The sequence below is a fragment of the Pan troglodytes genome, chromosome Y (assembly GCF_028858775.2).
Source record: "Pan troglodytes isolate AG18354 chromosome Y, NHGRI_mPanTro3-v2.0_pri, whole genome shotgun sequence".
NCBI lineage: Eukaryota > Metazoa > Chordata > Mammalia > Primates > Hominidae > Pan > Pan troglodytes.
In genome coordinates, this window is record NC_072422.2 from 27,107,581 (window position 1) to 27,132,751 (window position 25,171).

At 47.1% G+C, this 25,171-nt stretch overlaps 1 pseudogene; it reads left to right on the forward strand.

The window, feature by feature from the left end:
* The first annotated feature begins 103 nt into the window (after positions 1-103).
* On the forward strand, positions 104-24,880 carry LOC107966568 (arylsulfatase D-like; annotated as a pseudogene).
* Positions 24,881-25,171: the final 291 nt, after the last annotated feature.

The window sequence follows — 25,171 nt, forward strand, 5'->3', positions numbered from 1 at the left end:
TTTAATCAGCTCCTCCTTGGCATCGGCCTCTCTCAGTGACGACCTGGGAAACCTGCTTCCACGCACAGGTCCTGGAGATCCCTGAGGTCCCGAGTGCCAGGACATGAGGCGGATGAAGGAGGGGCAGGCGTACACCCTAGATCCCGTAGCTGAGAGGGATCACCTTGGCACTAGCGGAGCCCTGCGCAGAGTGCGCAAGGCAAAGGTCCCTCGCTCTGGGCCAGCGATGGGCCATGCGATCAGCCAGCTTGAGTGGACGCACCCGCCCGCCGCCAGGTGCCAGGGACCCTGGGATGCGGCCCACACTAAGGCTTGGGGTGAGGGCCTGGGAAGGGGGTCGCGAGCACGAAGGGTCCCTGTAAAGGGCGTGGTTATGTCCGGCACCCTGTAGTCCCCAGAATGTAGCTGGAGGCGCCTTCTGTGCCTGGGAAAGACGCCAGATATCAGAGCCCAGGGATAGGAGGCGACTGAGGGGATTCCTCGGTTATAACAAGGGGGTTAGTTACATTGGGTTTTAAGATACGTAAGTTTGACAGAAGCTATGCGTTGTTTTACAGATTTAAGAAACTAATTTTATTATATAATGGTTGGAAGACTAAACAAGAGAAGGAGAAAAAGGGTTCTGCCAATCCAGTAATTAGGGTAGTTAGTCATAGATTACAGTTAAACATGCTTTGTACTAGGGGGTGTCATGAATGTAAGCATTCCTTTCTACTTTTAGAGCCATTGGGGTGGTAAGGATGACAGTATGAGGTCTTTTCTAAGCAGGAGTCCTTCTTTCTGGAACTTTTTAACAAACACCAGGTCACCTGGCTGGAACGAGTGGCAGGGCCCCATCTGATCAGGAACTGGATTGGGATGAGCTCTCAGTCCAAGTGGCTGGATGATATCTCGCACCTTTTGAAGAGACTGTAGGTAATGTAATAAATTAGCTTGTGAGATTTCTGCTAAATGGGTATCTTTTAGCTTAGGCAAGATGGGCGGAACCCTCTTATATATGATTTTAAAAGGTGAAAACCTAGCCTGGTAGGAAGTTCATCTTACTTTAAGAAGGACTAAAGAAGGAGCCTTACCTAATATTCACCAGTCTTTAAGATTAACTTTGTAAGAGTATTTTTAGGGTGTGGTTTATGCGTTCTACCTGTGCAGAGCTCTGAGTTCTTACTGACTGACTGAGGTATGGACAAGGTGAAGGCTGGTCTATTATCAGACCTTATGGCAGCAGGCAGCCTATATCAAAGGATGATTTCATCGAGTAAAAACCTAGCTACTGTGGTGGCAGTCTCGTTTTTGGGGGCAAATGCCTCAGTCCATCCAGAAAATGTGTCTGCTAGTACCAAAAGGTATTTCTACTTAGTCCAGTGTGGTTTTATTTCTGTAAAGTCAATTTCCTACCTTTTTCCTGGCGAGTTTCCCCGGAGGCAGTGCCCTGAGATGGGTTTAGGACCTTGCTTGGCATTTACTTGAGCACAAGCCATACACCACAGACCTGCTTGGTTTGCAGAGTTCTGAAGGCGAGGGATCTTGAAATGGCTCCTTAGGAGCTGGGCCAGTTTTACTCCTCTTAAATGGGTGGTAGAATGAAGACGACTGATTAAAGTTTCCTTGAGAGCTCGGGGTATGAAGATTCTGGAATCAGGAAGAATCCACCAACCTTCCTGATTTTTATTGGCCTGAAGATCTGAAGCTTGTTTCTTTTTTTTCAGGGGCTGCCAAGTTAGGTTGCGGAAAGGACACAGCGGACAGCAGGGTTAAAGGCACGACAGGGAGCCATACTGCCTTTCGAGTTACAGAATCTGCTCTTTGGTTCCCATGGGCAATGGCCAAGTCTTCCTTTTGATGTCCTTTGCAGTGAATTACAGCCACCTGCTGAAGAAGTCAAACAGCTTCAAGCAGGGCTAAAATTTCTTCTTTGTTTTTGACAATCTTTCCTGCTGAAGTAAGTAGCCTGCATTCTTGATAGAAGGCTCCATGTACATGTACAGTAGCAAAAGCATACCTGCTGTCAGTATAAATATTAATACATTTGTCCTTAACCCATCAGACAGCCTGAGTGAGGGCAATCAATTCAGCCTTCTGTGCCAAGGTACCTGCTGGCAACACCTGGGACCACAGCACATCTGTCTCCGTAGTAAAGGCTGCACCAATCTTTTGTACTCCCTGTTCGAGGAAGCAGCTACCATTTATAAACACGCTGGCATCTGCCTTCTTTAGGGGCACTTCTTGGAGATCAGGTCAGCCAGTTTCCCTAGTTTCTAACAGTTCCTGGCAGTCATGGACAGTTGTAGTGAAGTTTGGATCAGGGAGGAAAGTAGCTGGATTTAAACACCTTATGGGAGAGAAAGTCAAAAGAGGCTGATCTAACAGTAAACTCTGATACTTCAGGATGCGAGCATTTGACATCCATTTGCCAGAAGCGCTTGGTAGCAAAATCTCTATGGCGTGAGGAGCCATGAGGGTTAAGTTTTGGCCCAGAGTCAATTTATTAGCCTCCTGGACTAGGCTTGCTGTTGCCACTACGGCTCACAGACAAGTTGGCCATCCAGCGGCCACAGGGTCCAGTCTCTTAGACAAATACGCTACTGGGCGTCTCCAGGGTCCTAAAGTCTGAGTGAGCACCCCCTTAGCAACTCCCTGGCTTTCATGAATAAAAGGTGAAATGGTTTTGAGATATTAGGGAGGGCTACAGTGCGGACCTCAGTTAATGCCTTTTTCAGGTTTTCGAAAGCCTGTTCTTTGGTGTCAGTCCATACTAGTGGGCCATTCCTTCCAGTAGCGGTGTACAGCGGCTTGGCAATCTCTGCGAACCTTAATATCCACAGGTGACAGTATCTTATGGCCCCCAGGAATTCACGTACCTGTCTCTTGGTGGGAGTGGGGATTTGTGGGATGGCTTCCTTACAAGCACTGATAAGTGCCCTTTTTCGTCTATTTATCTCATACCCTAGGTAGGAGACTCTGGGAAGACAAAGCTGGGACTTTTTGGCTGAGACTTGATACCTGAGTTCCTGAAGGAGGTAAAATAGGTCCTTAGTATGTTGCAGGCAACTGTCAGTAGTTTCAGTACCTAATAAAAGGTCATCTGTGTACTGAAGAAGAGTACAATTAGGGTTCTGGCTTGAAATGGTATAAGATCCTGTTGGAGGGCTTCCTTAAAAAGGGTGGGGGAATGTTTAAAACCTTGAGGTAACTGAGTCCAGGTCAATTGGGTGGTGTTTCCTGAGCCAGGATCTGTCCATTAAAAAGCAAAGATAGGTTGGCTTTTGGGGGCCAGAGGAATAGCAAAGAAAGCATCTTTTAAGTCAAGGACAGTGCAAATTGTGTGTTCTGGTGGAAGCAGTCTGAGTAAAGTATAAGGGTTAGGGACAGTTGGGTGGACAGTGACTATATGTCTGTAAACTTTCGTTAAGTCCTGTACAGGCCAGTAATCATTTGTTCTGGGTTTTTCGACCGGAAAAAAATGGAGTATTCCAGATGGACTGACAATAGTGTGAGTATGCCAGTTTGTAACAGTTGCTGAATATGGGGGTTGATTCTCTCCCTAGCCTGCTGACTCACAGACTATTGCTTCACCTGGACTGGCAAGGCGGTGGCCAGGAGTTCTACTACCACTGGTGGATGGTGCTTAGCCTGTCCTGGGGGGATGGGCTCAGCCCAGACTCAAGTAAAGAGAGTCTGTAATTCCAGTAGGAGAGGATTAGTTTTATTTTCTGGTGGTTTTGGAGGTGAAACTAACAGATATTCTTCTGACAGAGGGGTGGTTAACAGGAGCTGAGCAATAGGGGGCATTGTGTCCCCTAACATGAGGTGAGCTTGTTGGGCCGAGAAGGAAATAGATGCCTACAGCTTGTGGAACAGGTCTCATCCTAGGAGGGGAAAAGGACACTCTGGGACCAAGAGGAATGAGTGAGTTGCTCTTTTCTGTCCCAAACTCACCTCTTATGACTGGGTGACAGGATATTCCTGAATAACTCCAGTAGCCCCCTGTACAACCACTTTCCTATTACAGACACTGCCTAGGGGCATCTGCAGTACTGAGTGTTCCAACCTGGTGTCAGTTAGGAAGTGTACAGGCTGGCGCCCTACTATGGCGGTCACCATGGGCTCCCAAGGGCCAAGTGTAAAGGAGCCCTGGTCCCATCAATCATCAGATTCCTCCGCAGCAGGGAGGGTGAGGACTTTTTTGTCTTCTGGTTTTTCCTCTGGTGTTAATGGGCATTCCTTTTTCCAGTTTCCTATCTGCTTGCAATAAGCACATTGGTTTTTCTTTGAAGGGAACCCTGGTCACTTTTCTGGCTTTTCTAGCATGGACCCAGGGTCCCCTGGCTAGTGTTCTGTGATGGGGGCCTTTCCTTTCTGGCTTCCTGGATGGCTGCCACTAAGATTTTCACTTGTCTTTCTGATGCTTTGTCAGCAGCCTTGTCAGCTGCCTCAGCTACCTGTTTTTGCTTTTTAAACTCTTGATTGTCAAAAACTTTTTGGGCTATTTCTAAAAATTGACTGATATTCATCCCAGCAAATCCTTCCAGTTTTTGTAGCTTTCTTTTAATATTAGGGGCTGCCTGAGCCACAAATGCTAAATTAAGAGCACAGCTATTTTCAGGAGACTCCGGGTCAGAAAGGGTGTAAGTCTGATAGGCCTCCTGGAGGCATTCTAAAACGTTCAGTGACTCATCAGGCCCCTAGACAACTTCAGTCGTCTTAGACAAGTTTACGGGTTTCCAAGCGGCTCACTTGATACCCACAAGGAGATACCGGTGAAAATCGTCTAAAGATCTCTTCCCACCTGAGGAGTTTCGGTCCTAATTAGGCCGGGTAGAAGGAAAAACTTCCGTAAGGAGGCCTCTAGCTTCCACTTCTGGCCTATTGGCTGATGTGAGGAAATACTTACTGGCCTCTCTTTGGATCTATTCCTTCTCTTCAGCGTTGAAAAGGGTCAAAAGGAGCTGCTGACAGTCATCCCAGGTGGGCCGATGGGTCCAGAGCATGGACTCCATCAGTGAGGTCAAGACCTGGGGCTTTTCAGAAATGGGGGGTTTATAAGCTTTCCCATTATACAGCTCAGAAGTAGAAAAGGGGACATAAACTAAGAATGGAGCTGGGCGCTCATCACCCAAAGGGACTTGTGCCTCTCTCAGTGGGAGGAGGAGGGCTACTTCCTCCCGCCATGGCCGCAATCTAGAGGCAACAGGCGGACAGCCCACAGGGGACGTCCTCGAGGAGACAAAGGAAGATTCTAAGGGAGCAAGAGGGTTATAAGGTGGTGGAACTGGGTGAAGAAGATTCTCTTCTTCTTCAGAAGGAAGCAGAATAGGAGGAGCCGAGCCAGCTGAGGGTTGAGGCAAAAGTGAGGTCTGGCTCAAAAGGAACTTAGAGGTAGAATTATGAATGATGCATTAGCAGAGCCATGGAGGAGGGCTCCTGATCAAACTCAGCCACTTAACAATGTATGGAAACTGATCTGGGTGACCAGGAGTTCCAGCAACAACCTGCCACACAGCCTGAACAACTGCGAGCTTCAGTGACCCTTCTGGGGGCCACCCAGCTCCAAAATTTGGCCATTCTACTTCGCAGAGTGTCCAGAGTTTGCCTTTTTTAAGGCAGACCCCATAATCTTATGAGAAGCCTAGAGAAAATTTTTGTAACATACATTGGAGAGGGCTCAAATCTTTTTGAGGCCGGGAAGAAGAGTATCCTATTCTGGGGCAGTTTAACAAGGTTTGAGCAGAGATAATAAACCCAGCACTGACAGAGAAATTCATGACCTGGGGGGTTGTAGCATCAGAAGAACAGAAATAATATGGCTAAAAGAAGCAGGAAAACAGCTATTGCCAGTGCTTCTTGCTACATGAGTTCTGTCCTTTTAAGCTTTGAGATTTAGGGAGAGGACAAGAGGTGGGTCCAAGGCTGGTGGGACCTACATGATTTCCCTCTGCCTTTTGACTTACAGCCTAAATATCTTTGGTGTCTCCACAACTGAAAGGCAAATAGTTCAAACTCAGCCTTTTCTTTTAAGGGTTTGAGGAGGGAGAGCAGAGCTAAGTCTTGGAGGCGCTGGACTTGCTGTGACACAGGAAAATGAGATGTGCAGGGCAAGGTATGGGGATGAGGAGAAAAGGGGCCACTCAGATCCTTTCAGGCTGAGAGGAGCCATGCTGGGCAGTGCTGGTTTGCCAGGATGACTCTGCAGTCCCCCGCCCCACCTCCAGGCCCCATCAGGCACTGCAAGCCTAGCTTAGAAGTCTGGCCCAGGGCCAAGGCTACCACAGCAGGCTGGGTGCCTGCATTCTGAGCTGGGTGTGGAAGCACTGGGGCTCGGGGAAGTCGGCGGCTTTGATGCCTGAAGGCGTAGGAGCCGGGCACCTGCGGGGTCCCCTTGGGGAGGGGGTCCGGCACTGTCACCTCCTACTCTTCGCCTGTGGGTCAGGAGCCCCTGCCAGTGGGGAAGGAGGCTGTTTCTTTTGTGTACTGGTGGAAGCATGCCTGGCCCCTGGGCCCAGCAACCTGAAGACACACACCTGAGACCTCCTGTGTTAGAAAATCTGTACTCAGGACTTTGAAGAAGTCCTTACCCAGTCGTCTTGGGCAATATTGATGACCTGACATATGAAACTTACACAAACACTAAACGGGACAATAAACACCAAACACAACAATAGACACAAAACAGGCAATAGACACAAATCAGGCAATAGACCCTAGGGTATATAAACAATTATGGAAGTTTTTATAGACAAACAAAGGGGAGGGGATCCCGTGATGGGATCAGTCAGATGCCCGCCTGGCCACTCCCCCTGAGGGGACTTAGGCTCCTCTTAGCATTTGCAGGCTGGTATAAACCCCTGGCTCGGATCCAGCTATGCCCGATGCTGCCTTAAGCCTTATGAGGTCGCCACGGAACTGCAGGTGAGGGCCCACTCGAACTCCGTAGCTTTCGCCGTGGAGCTACAAACTAGAGATTCAAGGGCAAGCCTTTGAATTCCACATTCATGCACACATTCACACAGAGTTTATAACAATTTTTCTTATTCCCGTTCTAAACAGAGGTCTCCAGGAGACCTGAACAAGAGAAAGAGAAGAGATAGAAAAAGGGGGAGGGGGAGAGAGAGAAAAAAAGAGGGGGAGAGACTGAGAGACTAGTCTTAATGGAGAGGCCGGCCTGCCAGAAACCAGGACTCTGTCCTCCAACATCCTGGAATATGGACAGAGTCAAAGAGAAATGCCCTCATCAGGGACAGTTCCCGCTCACCAAACCAGAACCAAAGGTGCCTAACAGAAAACCAAGGCTCTGCCCTCCAGTGTCCTGGAATGGGGGCAGAGTCAAAGAGAGAGACACCCTCATCAGGGCCACTTCCCTCTCACCAAACCAGAGTCAGAGCTGACTTACATTCCTGAGACCAGAAACTGAGGACTCAGAAGTTGAATTTTGTGGGCACACACCAGTGGTCGATCCGTTCTCCTCCGGAAGACGGGGTCTTATGGGGCCCTGGGACATCTTCAGGTGGTGCCTCCCCTATAAGTCCACCATCTGGGGGAGCCTGGAATGAGTCCAGCTCTCACCTGGTGGCAGATATCTCGCTGGGGTCTCCAAATATTGTAACCAAGTGAGTTATAGAGAAACGCCACACTTTGAGACTAATTAAAGAGACCTTTATTAGCGGGCGACTGAGAGATGACTAACGCTCGAAATTCCCTCAGCCCTGAAGAAGGGGCTAGATTTTCTTTTATACTGTGGTTTAGAGAGGGGAGGGGGAATTGAGCTGAAGCAATCTTAAAGAAGTAAAACAGGCAAAAAAGTTGAAAAGACACATGGTTACAGGAAAACAAACAGTTCCAGGTGCAGGGGCTTTAAACTCATCACAAGGTGATAGGTGCGGGGGCTCTGGGTGCTATCTGCCAGACACAAAAGCGGGGGCTTAGGGTACTATCACCCAGGTGAATTCCTGGAAACTGTGGACATAGCTTGCCACCTTACCTTATCAGTTAATTGCACTGTTTGATGTGCTAAGTGTCAGCTTGCACAAGTTAAGTCCTTGAGGAAGGGGGTGGGTAAGGAGCCCTTAATGTCTTGCAAATGAAGGAGCCAAATGGAATCCATCCGGCTTTTTCAGCTAAGAGAGAGTCAATAAAGTTAATACAAGTTAGGGTATCAGACATCTGCATCTCGCTATTGAGTCACAGGAAATAGCAGTCTGACCCTCGTTTGGTCTGGGGACACAAGTGCAGGAATTCAGGCCAAGATAATAACCTCCCATAAAGATGAATGTCTTAATTTAGTTAAGAAGGTCTTCCACTAGGAAGACTTTCACCTTCCCAGCAAGCCGCCTTGAAATGCCTACTTCCCTTGCCAAATTGTAGATAGTCATTTCTGTGTTTCGCTTTTCTCTCCAGGGACTCTTTGCCGGTGCTACTGTTTTTATGCTTGCTTCTGAAGACGTGTGAACCTAAAACTGCAAATGCCTTTAAACCAAATATCCTACTGATCATGGCAGATGATCTAGGCATTGGGGATCTCAGTTGCTATGGGAACAATACACTGAGGTACAGTTGGTTGTTGCTATTGGTGATGATGTGATGTGAGTTTGACGGAATAGTGCATTTAAAATCTGCCTGGAGAAATTAGGAAACTCCTTAGGGCCTCAGAACTCAACAAAAAACTACCAACAGGTAAAAAGGCCCTTTTCAACGCTGCGGAACTGCGGTGAGGGTGTGAATGTATTACTACCACAAAATGGGTAGCTTAAAACAACGGAAATTTGTTCTCCCAGGTCTGGAGACCAGAAATCTTAAATCCAGGTGTGGGCAGGGCCGGGCTCCCTCTGGGGGCCCTATGGGAGGATCCTTCCAGACTTTCCCAGCTCCTGGGGGCTCCAGGTGTCCCTGAGCTTGTGGCCACATCACTCCAGTCTCTGTCTCCGTCTCCATGGGGCCTTCTTCTCTGTGTCTGTCCTAATCTCCTCATCCTATAAGGACACCGGCCATTGCAGCAAGGCCTGCCCACTGTAAAGATCTCATCTTCTGTTGATTACGTTTGCAAACAACGTCTGTTGTGGGCTGAATTCTGGCCTCCTCCAAATTTGTAGGTTGAAGCCCTAACCACCGGTACTTCAGGGTGTGACCGTATTCAGAGATGGGGTCTTTGAAGAGGTAATTAAGTTAAACTGAGGTCCTTAGGGTGAGCCCTAATCTCATATGGATTACTAAAAGAGGAGATTGAGACACCAACAGAGCTCCCTGAGAGGCTGTAGGGGAGGACCCTTCCTGCCTTTCCCAGCTCCTGGGGGCTCCAGGCATCTCTGGCTTTGTGGCCACATCACTCCAGTTTGTGCCTCCATCCCCATGTGGCCTTCTCCCCTGTGTCTGTGTCTCCTCCTCTGTCTCTCAGAAGGACACTGGTCATTGCATCTGGGGCCCTCTCTAAACCAGGATGATCCCATCTCAGGGTACCTAACTAATAAGGTCTCACGCACAGGTTTGGGGGGTCAGCACGTGGACAGATCCGTTCGCAGACCCCCATTCAGCCCACTGCAGTGGCATGTGCAAACACAGAGTAGTAGCCTCTATGCCAGCCTTACCAGCAGAGCGCTTGAGTGGTGCTCACATGCTTTCTGCAACAGGAGAAAAGGTGAGAAACCTCCTTATTCATTTGGTGGGCTTTTAGAAGGACTGCCCCAGAATGCAGGCTGCACCTGCTTTTCAATAGCTGCCAACCTCAGGAGCAGTTGCCGCAGAGCAGGACCTCCCTTCTTTGTAGAGGACAATGCAGCACCTGCAGCAGTCTGCCCTGTGGGGGCTGGGCGGGTGGCTCCCGCATGTCATCCCAGCACCTTGGGAGGCCAAGGAAGGTGGATCACTTGAGCCCAGGAGTTTGAGACCAGCCTGGGCAACATGGCAAAACCCTGTCTCTATGAACTACACAAAAAATTTGCCAGGCGTGGTGGTGCATGCCTGTAGTCCCAGCTACTCAGGAAGCTGAGAGTGGAGGATGGCTTGAGCCCGGGAGGTGGAGGTTATGGTGAGCTGAGGTTGCGCCACTGCATTCTAGCCTGGGCCACAGAGCAAGACCCTGTCTCTAAATCAATCAATCAATCAATCTGCCCCCTGTCCAGGGATCCCCTTTCGAACACCCTGAGCAAGCCTGGTTGTAATTCACAGAACATGCAGTTCATCTGTTTACAGTGTACAGTTCAGGGACTTTTATTCTATTCATGGAGCTGTGCATCTGTCACCACAAACCATGTTAGAGCATTTGCATACCCCCAAAGAAACTCTGCATCCCCTTAGCCATCACCTCCAGCTAGGAGCGAATCTGTGTCCCCTACATGCCTACGTTGAAGTCCTAACCCCCAGGACCTCAGACTGTGACTCTATTTGGAGACTGAGTCTTTAGAGGGGTTATTCAGGTAAAATGAGGTCACTAGGGTGGGCCCTGATCCAATAGGACTAGGGTCCTCATAAGAAAAGGCGATAAGGACACAGACACACATAGAGCAATGACCACCTGAGGACACAGGGAGAAGATGGTGTCTACGAGCCCAGGATGGTGGCCTCAGGAGGAACCAGCCCTGCCCATGCTTGAGCTCAGACTTCCAGCTCCCAGAAATGTGAGAGAATAGATGTCTACTGGGTTTGTTTTTCTGTTTTATTTTGTTTTGTTTTTTTGAGACAGGGTCTCACTCTGTTGGCTGGAATGCAGTGGCATGATCACAGCTCACTGCAACCTCCCTCTCCTAGTCTCAAGCAATCCTCCCACCTCAGCCTCATGAGTAGCTGAGACTGCAGACACATGCCACCACATCCTTGTATTTTTTGTAGAGGCAGGTTTTCACTATGTTGCCAAGGCTGGTCTCGAACTCTTGGCCTCAAGTGATCCACCCACTTTGGCCCCCCAAAGTGCTGGGATGACACGCATGAGCCACTGTGCCCGACCAATATCTGGTGTTGAAGCGGCCAGGTATGTAGGACTTTGTTATGGCAGCCCCAGCTAACACTCCTCCACCTCTCAGCACCCTAACCCTCCGCGTCTGGCAGCCACTAATGTACTTTCCATCTCTATAGACTCCCCTGTTAGGGACATTTCATACAAATGCAATTATATAACCTGTGGTCTTTTATGTCAGGATGCTTTCACAGAACACAGTGTTTTCAGGGTTCCTCCCTGTGGCAGCAAGTGTCAGTACTGTGCCTCACGCCTTGCAGTGGCTGAATCTATGAGAATTCCAGATTCCATTCTATGTGGATACCTCTTTTGGCTTCCTTTTTTTTCTTTTTTGAGACAGGGTCTCACTTTGTTCTTTCACCAAGCCTGGAGAGCACTGGTGCGATCTCGGCTCACTGCAACGCCCGCCTCCTGGGCTCAAGCTATTCTTCTGTCTCAGCCTTCCGGGTAGCTGGGATTACAGGTGTGCACCATCTTGCCTGACTAATTTTTGTATTTTTTTTAGTAGAGACGGGGTTTTACCATGTTGGCTAGGCTGGTCTTGAACTCCTGACCTCAAGTGATCTGCCCGCCTAGGCCTCCCAGAGTGTTGAGATTATGGGCATGAGTCACCATGCCCGGCCCTCACTGTTTTTTGATATCTGACGCTGAAAGCTTTTAGGCCTCTTTTCTCTGTGTTCCCCATCTGGACAAGCAGATAAGAAAGCACAGGGAATGTCTACTTTGGTGCTGATGGCAGATTCAGACCATAAACGCCCCCACCCTTGCATGGGAACTCTCATCCAATCCCCACACCCTCACAGCAATTAAAAACATAAATCTCCTTTCTTTGCTTCCTTATTTCACATGAGCTTGGAAGGTCTGCACTGCTCTCCCTAGAAAGCCTCAGAATGTTTGTCATAAGTTGTCTCATGTACTCTGTGTGTGTGTGTGTTTGTGTGTGGGTGTGTGTGTATGTGTGACATCATCCATCTCAACATCAACACCAAACTTAGGATAGCGGTCAATCTGCCTCTACAGGAGACCATAATGCAACTAATTCTGAAATCCAGTGAAGTCTTCGCAGTCTATTCCTGTGCCTTTCAGAGCAGGGATCTGCTTAAGCCAAATGCATGTCTCCCTTCCAGCAATGACATTTGTGTGCTTTGCTCAGAATGCCGAATATTGACCAGCTTGCAGAGGAAGGTGTGAGGCTCACTCAGCACCTGGCGGCCGCCCTGCTCTGCACCCCAAGCCGAGCTGCATTCCTCATGGGGAGACATTCCTTCAGGTCAGGTTGGTGTCATGGAGATGATGGAGGAATGGGCACATCTGTGTGCACTCATTCTATCATCTGTAACAGTTGAGTACTGATGGTGAAGATATAGGGGCAATGGTACAAAGATCATCTGCAATTCATCCTCTTCCCTATATTTATGTAAGGAATATTGTATTGTGTGCATACACATAAAAGTTGTGATCATTAGGATGTGAACAGAAAAGCCAAGGTCTGTTGAATATTTTAAAGAGGTTTATTCTGGAGCCAGTATGACTGATCACAAGACCAAGTGTGTCTTAGAGAGAGCAAAGTTTCCCCAAGTTGAGAAGCATTGTGAGATAGATAGATAGATAGATAGATAGATAGATAGATAGATAGACAGACAGATAGATAATTGATAGCTAGATACATGCTAGATGGATGATAATGATAGATGAGGGATAATTGATAGATAAATAGATGATGATGATACATAATGATAAATGATTGATAATGACATGATAGGTGATTGATAGCTAGACAGCTAGATAACAGGTGATTATAATGATAGATGATAGAGAAGTGATAGATGATAATGATAGCTGATTGATAGCTAGATGAGTAATGATAATGATATATAAGAGATACATAGATGGATAGATATAGATGATAGATGATGGATACATATTGGGATAGATAGGTGATAGGTAAACAGATAGATAGCATATGAGAGACCACATAGAGTCTGTCATCCTAAGGTAGGGTGTCTCTGTTTTGGCATGATGGACATTTGGGGCTAGAAAATTCTCTATGGTGAGGCCGTTCTGTGCACTGTATGTAGGGTCTTGAGCAGCATCCGTGGGCTCCACACAACCAATACGAGTAGCACCACACCCCACTCTTTCTGAGTTGTGACACCACAAACATCTCCAGACATTGGCCATGCTTATTATTTTGAGAATAGTGTGATAGGTAGGTAGGTAGGTAGATAGATGACAGATGATAGATGGGTAGATAATTGATAGCTCCATACATGATAGATGGATGATAGATAACAGCAGCTTGGCTCGGCTGCGCAAATCCAGATCTCAGACACCAAATCCCCGTAGTTGAGAAGTGCTCCTCTAGAGAAGGGAAAGTAAATTCTTACTCTCTTCCCTGCCCTACAGGCATGGACGCCAGCAATGGATACTGGGCCCTTCAGTGGAATGCAGGCTCAGGTGGCTCCCTGAGAACGAAACCACTTTTGCAAGAATCTTGCAGCACCGTGGCTATGCAACTGGCCTCATAAGTGTGGATATGTGGGAGCCTTATATTATATGGTGGTTGAGAAGATTCGTGATAAAAAAGATCCCAGTCTGGGTGCAGAGGCTCATGCCCGTAATCCCAGCACTTTGGGAGGATGAGGTGGGCAGATCACGAGGTCAGGAGTTCAATATCAGTGTGACCAACATGGTGAAACCCTGTCTCTACTAAAAATACAAAAATTAGCTGTGCGTGGTGGCGCACACCTGTAATCCCATCTACTCAGGAGGCTGAGGCAGAAGAATCACTTGAACCCAGGAGACAGAGGTTTCAGGGAGCTGAGATCGCACCACTGCACTCCAGTCTAGGCAACAGAGCAAGACTCCGTCTCAAAAAATAATAATAATAAAATAATAAAAATAATCCTGTTTTCCCTCAAAGGAAAACAATCCTGTCTCCTCTGAATCAGAAGTTGGTGCCCGGGTGACCGGGTGCGGTGGCTCATGCCTGTAATCCCAGCACTGTGGAAGGCTGCGGCGGGCATATCATGAGGGCAGGATATTGAGACCATCCTGGCTAACACAGTGAAACCCCGTCTCTACTAAAAAAAAGACAAAAAATTAGCCAGCCACGGTGGTGGGTGCCTGTAGTCCCAGGTACTCAGGAGGCTGAGGCAGGAGAATGGCATGAACCCACGAGGAAGAGCTTGCAGGGAGCCGAGATTGTGCCACTGCACTCCAGCCTGGGCGACAGAGCGAGACTCCGTCTCAAAAAAAAAAAAAAAAAAGAAGTTGGTGCCTGGTCCGTCTCATACCTATTGGATTGTTCCCAGCTTTTTATGAGTTTTTTTCTTTTTAAATTCCAAATCCTAGGAGATTGCCCTCTTTTCTTCTCTAGACCTATCAGTCTTCAGCGTGTCCCCATTTATCATGACCTTCTTCAGACATTATCTTTCTCTACATGTTGACTCATCATCTCAAAACCCCCAGAGTTAACAAACACTGCCTTCCTTTAGACAACAAGCCCCAGCAGGGACACAACACCTTCTTTATAACAGATACCATGTCAGGGGTCTCCAAGAGCACCCTTTAAAAGAGACAGCATGTCAAAAGTCTCGAAGACCACCCTTTATAAGAGCATGTCAGGGGTTTCCAAGACCGCCCTGTATCAGAGACAGCATATCAAGGGTCTCCAAGACCACCCTTAAGTTCAGGAAGTTGCTAGGAGGACTTGGCATACAGTTGTGCTCATGGGTGATTTATGACAGTCAAAGGAGGTAAGGCAAAATCAGTGAAGGGAATTACATGGATGAAGCCCAGGACAGACCAGACACAAGCTCCCAAGAATACTCCCACAGTGGGATCACACAGGATGCACCAATTCCTCCAGAAATGACTTTTAACAACACGCATGGAATGCTGTCTATTAGGGAAGCTCCGGGGAGATTCAGCGCCCAGGGGTTTCTGTTGGGGGCTGGTACTGCAGGCACTCACTGCCTGGCACCAACCCGAATTCCAGACTCCCAGAGCCAAAGGAAATGTTTAGCATGTTTCACTCATGTCCTTGTGAAGAGACCACCAAACAGGCTTTGTGTGAGCAATAAAGCTGTTTATTTCACCTGGGTACAGGCAGGCTGAGTCCAAAAAGAGAGTCAGCGAAGGGAGATGGGGATGGGGCCATTTTATAAGATTTGAGTAGGTAGTGGAAAATTACAGTCAAAGGGGGTTGTTTTCTGGCAGGCAGCAGGGGCGGCGGGGAGGGTCACAAGGTGTTCAGTGGGAGAGCCTTTGAGACAGGATAAGCCAGGAGAAGGAATTTCACAAGGTAATGTCATCAGTTAAGGCAGGAACAGGCCATTTTCACTTCTTTTGTGGTTCTTCAGTTACTTTAGGCCATCTGGATGTATACATGCAGGTCACAGGGGATATGATGGCTTAGCTTGGGCTCAGAGGCCTGACAGCATGAACACATTGCTTTTGCATATAGCTTAGGCAGTCAGCTTATTATTTTAATAATGTGAATTCTCCATTGGAAATCCAGATCTCAAACACCAGCCATGGGGAATCTTACAAGCCGGCCTTCCTAAGGGGCACTAGCTCAGGCCTGCCCCTTAAACTCCTTTCTGCATAGCGAGGAAAGAAGGGAGATGTTGGTTTATGCCGCCAAGCACCAGGCAGTCTGCTGGTTACCTCCTTCATTCCTTACCCAGCCTGTGGGTTTAGAGGTGCTGTCCCCGTCACACACATGAGAACGTGGGAGCGCAGTGGTGAGGCCACCCACCCCGACCTGGTGGTGGGATCTCTGTGCAGGGTCCCCATTTCCTCTCTGTGCTTTTCTCACACTCAAAGCCACTGTCCCATTCACAGGAGCTGCAACACCCCAACTTGTCCAAAGCTGTGGTTTTCTTAAGGAGGACAACCATTGTTCCTCCTTTTCAAGTTTCCTGCCACTTTATTTTTATGTTTTTAATTTTTTTTAAAGTTTTTTCTTGTTTTATTTATTTTTTATTTTTATTTTTTTGAGATGGAGTCTTGCTCTGTCCCCTAGACTGGAGTGCAGTTGCATGATTGAAGCTTACTGCAGCCTCTGCCTCCTGGGTTCAGGTGATTCTCCTACCTCAGCCTCCCAAGTAGCTGGGACCACAGGCATGTGCCACCATGCTCAGCTATTTTTTTTGCATTTTTAGTACAGCCAGGGTTTCAGCATGTTGGCCAGACTGGTCTCGAACTCCTGACCTCAAGTGATCCACCCACCTCGGCCTCCCAAAGTGCTGGGGTTACAGGGCCAGTGCTTTATACTGTAGAAGTCTGTGTATCTCCTACTCTGAGGGTGGATTTATTCTTTATTTTATTTTTTTTAGAGACAGGTTCTTGCTCTCTCACCCAGGCAGGAATGTAGTGGCAAAATCACAGCTCACTGTAGCCTCAAACTTCTGGGCTCAGGCGATCCTCTCACCTCAGCTTCCTAACTAGCTGGGACCACAGGCATGCGCCACCATGCCCAGCTAATTTTATTTCTTGTTTTTGTAGAGGTGGGGGTCTTGCTATGTTGCCCAGGCTAGTTTTGAACTCCTGGCCCCAAGAGAGCCTTCCACCTTAGCCTCCAAAACTGATATTACAGGTGTCAGCCACTGCACTCAGCCAATTTTTCTTTCTTTTGTTAACTATTTAAGTGGATTTACTTTGTTTACCAAGATTGCATGCATCTTGGTAAACATTTGCATTTCTTCTAAGAGTCTTCATTTTGTGGTACACGCACTCAGTCTGTTTTGGTGAAAGCCTGTTCTTCATGTTGCAGAGACACTCCTCACTATATCCAAGCATATTTTTCCCCTAAACGTAAGAAGGGGGAATAGGAGTGTGTCTGGGTTTGAGAAAAAGATACATTTTTAGGGATTCTGAGGACAGTTTGTGAGGAATGGTCAGGAGGAAGTAGGGAGAAACCAGCTTGAACTCCTCCACTGTTTTTTTGTTTGTTTGTTTTTGGAGACAGGGTCTTACTTACTGGGTGTCCCAGGCTGGAGTTGGAGTGCAGTGTCACAGTCTTGGCTCACTGAAACCTCTACCTCCCAGGCTCAAGCAATCCTCCCACCTCAGCCTCCTGAGTAGCTGGGACCACAGGTGCCTGCCACCATGCCTGGCTAATTCTTGTATTTTTAGTAGAGACAGGGTTTTGCCATCTTGCCCAGGCTGGACTCAAACTCCTGGACTCATGCCATCCTCCCACCTTGGCCTCCAAAAGTGCTAGGATTACAGGCAAAAGCCACCATGCCTGGCCTTATCTCCTCTAGTTTCAAGTGGGGCAAATAAGGCCCTGAAGCCTTTCCCATCTATTTCTGTACCTGAATTTGAGTTGGCAAGTGGTCTGGATGTGAGATGGACAGAAGGGTTGCATGGACATCCCAGTTCTCAGACATTCTCCTGAAATTTGAGGTGTGGGCTTCCCCACATTCTAGCTCTACCATATTGTTCTAACAGTTATTGCCTTAGGAAAAATTGTATAAGGGCATTTTCATTACAAGTTGGTGGAGAGAGCCAGTTTCTGCTACTACATTTCAGAATTATTCAGGAGTCAACTATCATTAGTAACTGGTTACCTTTTAAGTAACATATATATTTATATACATATAAAATATAATATATAATATATACTTTATGTTTTATACACTTAAATATATATTTATATACTTTATTTTTACTTTAATACTTATATATAACTTATAATACTTATATTTACTTATATACTACTATGTATTACTCATATATAACATATAATATATATTACCTTATAAAATATGTAAGTATATATTATATATGACATATAAAATATATAGGTAATGTATACTTACGAATTTTAGGTAATATATCTGTTACTTAAAGATATTTACCTGTGTTGAGGCGTGGTGGCTCACACCTGTAATCCCAGCACTTTGGGAGGCTGAGGCAGGCAGATCACCTGAGGTCAGGAGTTCAAGACCAGCCTGACCAACATGGAGAAACCTCATCTCTACTAAAAATACAAAAAATTAGCCGGAGACGGTGGTGCATGACTGTAATCCCAGTTACTCAGGAGGCTGAGGTAGGAGAATTGCCTTAACTGGGAGGCAGAGGTTGCAGTGAGCCAAGATCGTGCCACTGAACTCCAGCCTGAGTGACACAGCATGACTCCATCTCAAAAAAAAAAAAAAACTATTTACCTGTATATATAGGTTATATATATTTATATATTACCTATGTATATATAAATATTAATATTTATACAGATATATATCTATGTTATGAATGTATATTTAAAAATTAATACATTTTATTTATATTAATATATTTGTATATATAAATATTAATATTTTTATATACATAGGTTATATATATTATATATAACCTGTATTCATATAGGTTATATAGAATATATATTTGTATTTATTTATATATATAAATTTATATAGGGTCCCTTTGATGTATTGTGTATTCTTACATTATAAAGGTTTTCTTTTTTCAGTATAATATATAATATGCTATAACATATAATATGTAACTATGTATTTGTAATGTATATGATATATAACCTATATTTGCATTATATATAAATATAAATATTTTGAAAGGTATGCAACTCCTATATTGAAAGGTATGTAACTATAACATTTTAAATATTTATATTTATCACATTATATTTATAGTTATATAGGTTATATATTACATATAAAACCTATATTATAGGTAATATATTACATATAAAATCTATATTATAGGTTATATATAAAATCTATATTATAGGTAATATATATCCTATAATATAAATACATGTATTACATATGTATGTAAATGATATTTTGTAAATTATTTAATAGAATGGTCTAGGGTTGCAAGACTGTAAGAGTAACATTCTGGAAAGTGTAAAACCTTTTATTTATTTATTTATTTATTTATTTATTTATTTATTTATTATTACTATTTTTTGTGTGTGTGTGTGTGGAGTCTCTCTCTGTCGCCCAGGCTGGAAAGCAGTGGCATGATCTCCGGCTCACTGTAAGCTCCGCCTCCCGGGCTCACGCTGTTCTCCTGCTTCAGCCTCCCGAGTAGCTGGGACCACAGGCGCCCGCCACCACGCCCAGCTAATTTTATTGTATTAAGAAGAGACGGGGTTTCACCGTGTTAGCCAGGATGGTCTCGATCTCCTGACTCCGTGTCCTCCCACCTCGGCCTCCCAAAGTGCTGGGATTACAGGCGTGAGCCACCGCTCCCCGCCAAAAGTCTTAAACCTTTAATCACTTGCCAAGGGTTCTGACATGGATACATTCATTAGTCTTTCACGGATCAGAATGCATTCATTTAGGCCGGGCGCGGTGGCTCATGCCTGTAATCCCAGCACTTTGGGAGGCAGAGGCGGGCGGATCATGAAGTCAGGAGATCGAGACCATCCTGGCTAACACCCCGTTTCTACTAAAAATACAAAAAAATTAGCCAGGCGTGGTGGCGGGCGCCTGCAGTCCCAGCTACCCTGGACGCTGAGGCAGGAGAATGGCACGAACCCGGGAGGCGGAGTTTGCAGTGAACCCAGATCGGCGCCACTGCACTCCAGCCTGGGCGACAGAGCGACACTCCGTCTCAAAAATAAAAATAAAAATAAAAAATAATGTGTTCATTTAAACACAGGTATCCAATCCATTCATTGCCTTTCCATTTCCAGTTTTGCTCTTCGCAGACTTTTCTTTTCCTGCCGAGGCGGAATGATTCCGAGGTTCTTTGCAGCAGAAAGGGCTGCTTCAAAGCGGGTCTCCGTTGAACGTCTGCGTTTCTTTTAGGAAAATGGCACCAGGGTGTGAATTGTGCATTCCGCGGGGATCACTGCCGCCACCCCCGGAACCACGGATTTGACTATTTCTACGACAAGCCCTTCACGCTCACAAACGACTGTGACCCAGGCAGGCCCCCCGAAGTGGACGCCGCCCTGAGGGCGCAGGTCTGGGGTTACACCCAGTTCCTGGCGCTGGGGATTCTCACCCTGGCTGCCGGCCAGACCTGCGGTTTCTTCTCTGTCTCCGCGAGAGCAGTCACCGGCATGAGCTTCTTGTGTTTTATCTCTTGGTACTCCTCCTTTGGGTTTGTGCGACGCTGGAACTGTATCCTGATGAGAAACCATGACGTCGCGGAGCAACCCATGGTTCTGGAGAAAACAGCGAGTCTTATGCTAAAGGAAGCTGTTTCCTATATTGAAAGGTAAGCAACCATCGCATCTTAAAGAGGAGATGAGGCCGGGCGCGATGGCTCATGCCTGTCATCCTGTGTCCGGAGTTGGTGGGTTCTTGGTCTCACTGACTTCAAGAATGAAGCCGCCCACCCTCGCGCTGAGTGTTACAGCTCTTAAGGCAGCGCGTCTGGAGTCTGTCCCTTCTGATATTCGGATGTGTTTGGAGTTTCTTCCTTCTGGTGGGTTCGTGGTCTTCCTGGCTCAGGAGTGAAGCTGCAGACCTTCGCGGTGAATGTTACAGCTCTTAAGGTGGCGCGTCTGGAGTTGTTCGTTCCTCCCGGTGGTCTCGTGGTCTCACTGGGCTCAGGAGTGAAGCGGCAGACCTTTGCTGTGAGTGTTATAGCTCATAAAAGCAGTGTGGACCCAAAGAGTGAGTAGTAGCAAGATTTATTGCAAAGAGTGAAAGAACAAAGCTTCCACAGCATGGAAGCGGACCCTAGCGGGTTGCCACTGCTGGCTGGGGCAGCCTGCTTTTATTCTCTTATCTGGCCCCACCCACATCCTGCTGATGGGTAGAGTCCAGTGGTCTGTTTTCACAGGGCGCTGATTGGTGCGTTTACAATCCCTGAGCTAGATACAAAGGTTCTCCAACTCCCCACCAGATTAGCTAGATACAGAGTGTTGACACAAAGGTTCTCCAGGGCCCCACCAGAGTAGCTAGATACAGAGTGTGGATTGGTGCATTCACAAACCCTAAGCTAGACACAGGGTGCTGATTGGTGTATTTACAAACCTTGAGCTAGATACAGAGTTCAGACTGGTGTATTTACAATTCCTGAGCTAGGCATAAAGGTTCTACACCTCCCCACCAGACTCAGGAGCCCAGCTGGCTTCAGCCAGTGGATCTTGCACAGGGGGTGCAGGTGGAGATGCCTGCCAGTCCCAGGCGGTCCGCGTGCACTCCTCAGCCCCTGGGTGGTCGATGAGACTGGGCTAGGTGGAGCAGGGGGCGGCGCTCATCAGGGAGGCTCGGGCGGCACAGGAGCCCATGGAGGGGGTGGAAGGCTCAGGAATGGAGGGCTGCAGGTCCCAAGCCCTGCCCCGGGGAAAGGCAGCTAAGGCCCGGTGAGAAATCAAGCGCAGCACCGGTGGGCTGGCACTGCTGGGGGACCCAGTACACCCTCCGCAGCCGCTGGCCCGGGTGCTAAGCCCCTCACTGCCCGGGCCGGCAGGGCCGGCCGGCTGCTCTGAGTGCGGGCCCGCCAAGCCCACGCCCACCCATAACTCTAGCTGGTCCGCAAGCGCTGCGCCTCTCCCGACACACCTCCCTGCAGGCTGAGGGAGCCGGCTCCGGCCTTGGCCAGCCCGGAAAGAGGCTCCCACAGTGCCGCGGTGGGCTGAAGGGCTCCTCAAGTGCCGCCAAAGTGGGAGCCCGGGCAGAGGAGACGCCGAGAGCGAGCGAGGGCTGTGAGGACTGCCGGCACACTGTCACCTCTCAATCTCAGCACTTCGGGAGGTCAAGATGGGAGGATCTTTTACCCCAGGTGCTTTAGACTAGCTTGGGCAACGTGAGAAGACTGGTTCTACAATAAATAAAATCATTAGCCGGGCATGGTGGTGTGTGCCTGAAATGCCAGCTACTCAGGAGGCTAAGGTGGGAGTTTCGCTTCAGCCTCGGATGTTGAGGCTGCAGTAAGCAATGATCACACCACTGTGCTTCAGACTGGGTGACAGAGTGAAACTCTGTCCCTAAAAAAATAAAAATAAAGTTTAATTTAAAAAAAGAGGCAGTAACTGCTCAGAGCATCTGAGAGTCTCCTTATAATCTTTGGGATCTCAGACACCAACCCTCGGAGGAGACGGCTTTGCAGAAGCCAACCTTTTCATGTGGCTGGGTTTCCCATATGAGAGTCTCGAAGTGGATGTCATGTGATGGCTTGAGTAGCATTGACATACACGCCATTGGATTCTGTACATTTTTATTGACATTTCTTTAAACTTTTTTTTTTTTTTTTGCATTCTTTGTAGAGATGAATGCAAAAAATGTTGCACAGGCTGCTCTCAAACTCCAGGGCTCAAACAATCCTTCCATCTTGGCCTCCCAAAGGGCAAGGATTACAGACGTGAGCCACTGTGCCTGGCCTTTTTCTAATGTCTTATTTTTATTTATTTATTTTTTTTTTTTTGAGACAAGGTCTCACTATATGGCCCAAGCTGGTCTTGAATTCTTGGGCTAAAGCCATCTTCCCACCTCTGCCTTCCAAAGTGCTGGGATTATAAGTGTGAGCCACTGTGCCTGGCCCTTACTTTTTAATTTGTACAAATGTATGGGGTATGTGTGAAATTTTGTTACGTGTATACACTGAATAGTGAGCAAGTCAGCATACTTACAGTGTCCATCTCCTGAGTACAATACATTTTGCTAGCTTTGGTCACCCTACTCTGCTACCAGACATTGAATGTATTCCTTTAAGCTTACTGTATGTTTGTACTGTTTAAACCACTTCTCTTTGTCCTTCACCCTTCCCAGCCTCTGGTCTCTGTCATTCTATTCTCTATCTTCATGTGATCAGTTCTTCTTAGCTCCCACATGTGAGTGACAATGCAGTATTGGTCATTCTGTGCCTGGCTTATTTTAGTTAACATAGTGACCTCCTGTTTCATCTGTATTGCTGCAAATGACAGGATTTCATTCTTTTTGATGGCTGAATAGTATTCCATCACGTACGTACACCAGATATTCCCTTTTTTTCTGAGACAGGGTTGGTTCTGTCACACATGCTGGAGAGCAGTGGCATGACCACAGCTCCCCGCAACCTGTCTCCAAGGCTCAAGCAATTCTTGTGCCTCTGCCTCTTGAGTGGCTAGGATTATAGGCGCCTGCCACCACACCCTGTTAATTTTTTTATTTTGACTAGAGACGGGGTTTCCCCATTTCACCATATTCTCCAGGCTGGTCTTGAACTCCTGACCTCAACTGATCTGCAAGGCTTGGCCTCCAAAAGTACTGGGATTACAGGCTTGAGCCACCGTGCCCAGCCTCCAGTCTTTATTATGGCTGAATGGTATTCCACTGTGGACATACACAGTATATATATATACACACACATATATATACACACACACACATATATACACACACATATATACACATATATACACACATATATAAATAATGTGTGTATATAAAATATATAGTGTGTATATATATAAAATATATATATATATATATTTTTTTTTTTTTTTGAGCAGGGTCTGGCTCTGTCATCCATGCTGGAGTGCAGTGGAGTGATCAGGGCTGACTGCAAGCTCCACCTCCTGGGCTCAAGCCATCCTCCCACCTCAGCCTCCCGAGTAGCTGGGACCACAGGCTCGAACCACCACGCCCAGCTAATTTTTCTATTTTTGGTAGAGGCGGCATTTCACTGTGTTGCCCAGGCTGGTCTTGAACTCCTGGCCTCAAGTGATCCTCCCGCCTCAGCCTCCCAAAGTGTTGGGATTACAGGCATGAGCCACCGCGTCTGGCCCACCATCTATTCTTTCTGTGTTCACCCACTGATGGCCTCAGAAGGTGATCCCCTGCCTTGGCTCTTGTGAATAGTGCTGGAGTGAACATATGGGTGCAGGGGTCCCTTTGATGTACTGTATATTCTGTGTATTCTCAAAGAGGTTTTCTTCTTTCAGACACAAGCATGGGCCATTTCTCCTCTTCCTTTCTTTGCTGCATGTGCACATTCCCCTTGTGACCACGAGTGCATTCCTGGGGAAAAGTCATCATGGCTTATACAGTGATAATGTGGAGGAGATGGACTAGCTCATAGGTAAGTCAAGGTACCACGGAGCCTCACTCCACCCTCGGCCTCAGCATTGAACATACAGACTGGCCATCTGAATATGAACCAGTTTGCAATAAAGAATAACGGTGGTGGCTCATGCCTGTAATCCCAGCACTTTGGGAGGCTGAGGCGGGTGGATCACCTGAGGTCAGGAGTTCAAGACCAGCCTGGGCAACATGGTGAAACCCTGTCTCTACTACAAATATAAAAATTAACCCAGTGTGGTGGTACACACCTGTATTCCCAGCTACTTGGGAGGTTGACGTATGAGAATCGCTCAAATATGGGAGGCAGTGGTTGCAGTGCGCTGAGATTGTACCACTGCACTCCAGCCTGGGTGACAGATCAAGACTCCATCTCAAAAAAACAAACAAAAAATAAAAATAAAAATAATAAGAGTTACTCTTAGCACTTTTGGAGGCCCAGGTAGACAGATCGCTTGAGGTCAGGAATTCAAAACCAGCTTGCACAACATAGTGAGACCCCATCTCTACAAAAATAAATGCTTAGCCAGCTATGGTGGCACATGCCTGTAGTGGCAGCTACTCAGGAGGCTGAGGCAGGAGGATCGCTTCAGCCTGGGAAGTCAAGGCTGCAGTGAACTGAGATTGCACTGCTGTACTCCAGGCTGGGCAACAGAGTGAGACCCTGCCTCTTCAACAATAATATAATAGTACAAAGAATGGGGGCAGAACACACTCCCATATCATATTTATTTGCTCCTTCAGTATTTCCAATTACTTGGTCTAATTCTGCACAAAATCAACCTTCTACACAGCCAGTGACTTCATGTCATCATCAGAAGCTACCGAAAGTGAAGCAATAAAGTTAATGTTCAGGAAAATGCAGAGACGCTGTCTTCCTTCTATGGCCTTCAGGAAACCATGGAGAGGACCGGTGAGGCTGCAGATTCTTAAAAGAGCACAGACATAAAAATTCTTGCAGAATCTGAATGTGCCTCCTGAGACAAGCATAGGGTTAGAGTGGGATTAGTTCACATTCTTAGAAGTCTGCATTTTCAGGTGGGGCAAAGTGGCTCATGGCTTTAATCCTAGCATTTTGGGAGGCTGATGTAGGGAGATGGCTTGAGGCCAGGAGTTCAAGACCAGCCTGGGCAACATAGTGAGAGCCCCCCCATCTCTACAAAAAATTTTAAAAATTGGACAGGCATGGTGGTGTGCACCTGTGGTCCCAGCTACTCCGGAGGCTGAGGTGGGAAGATCA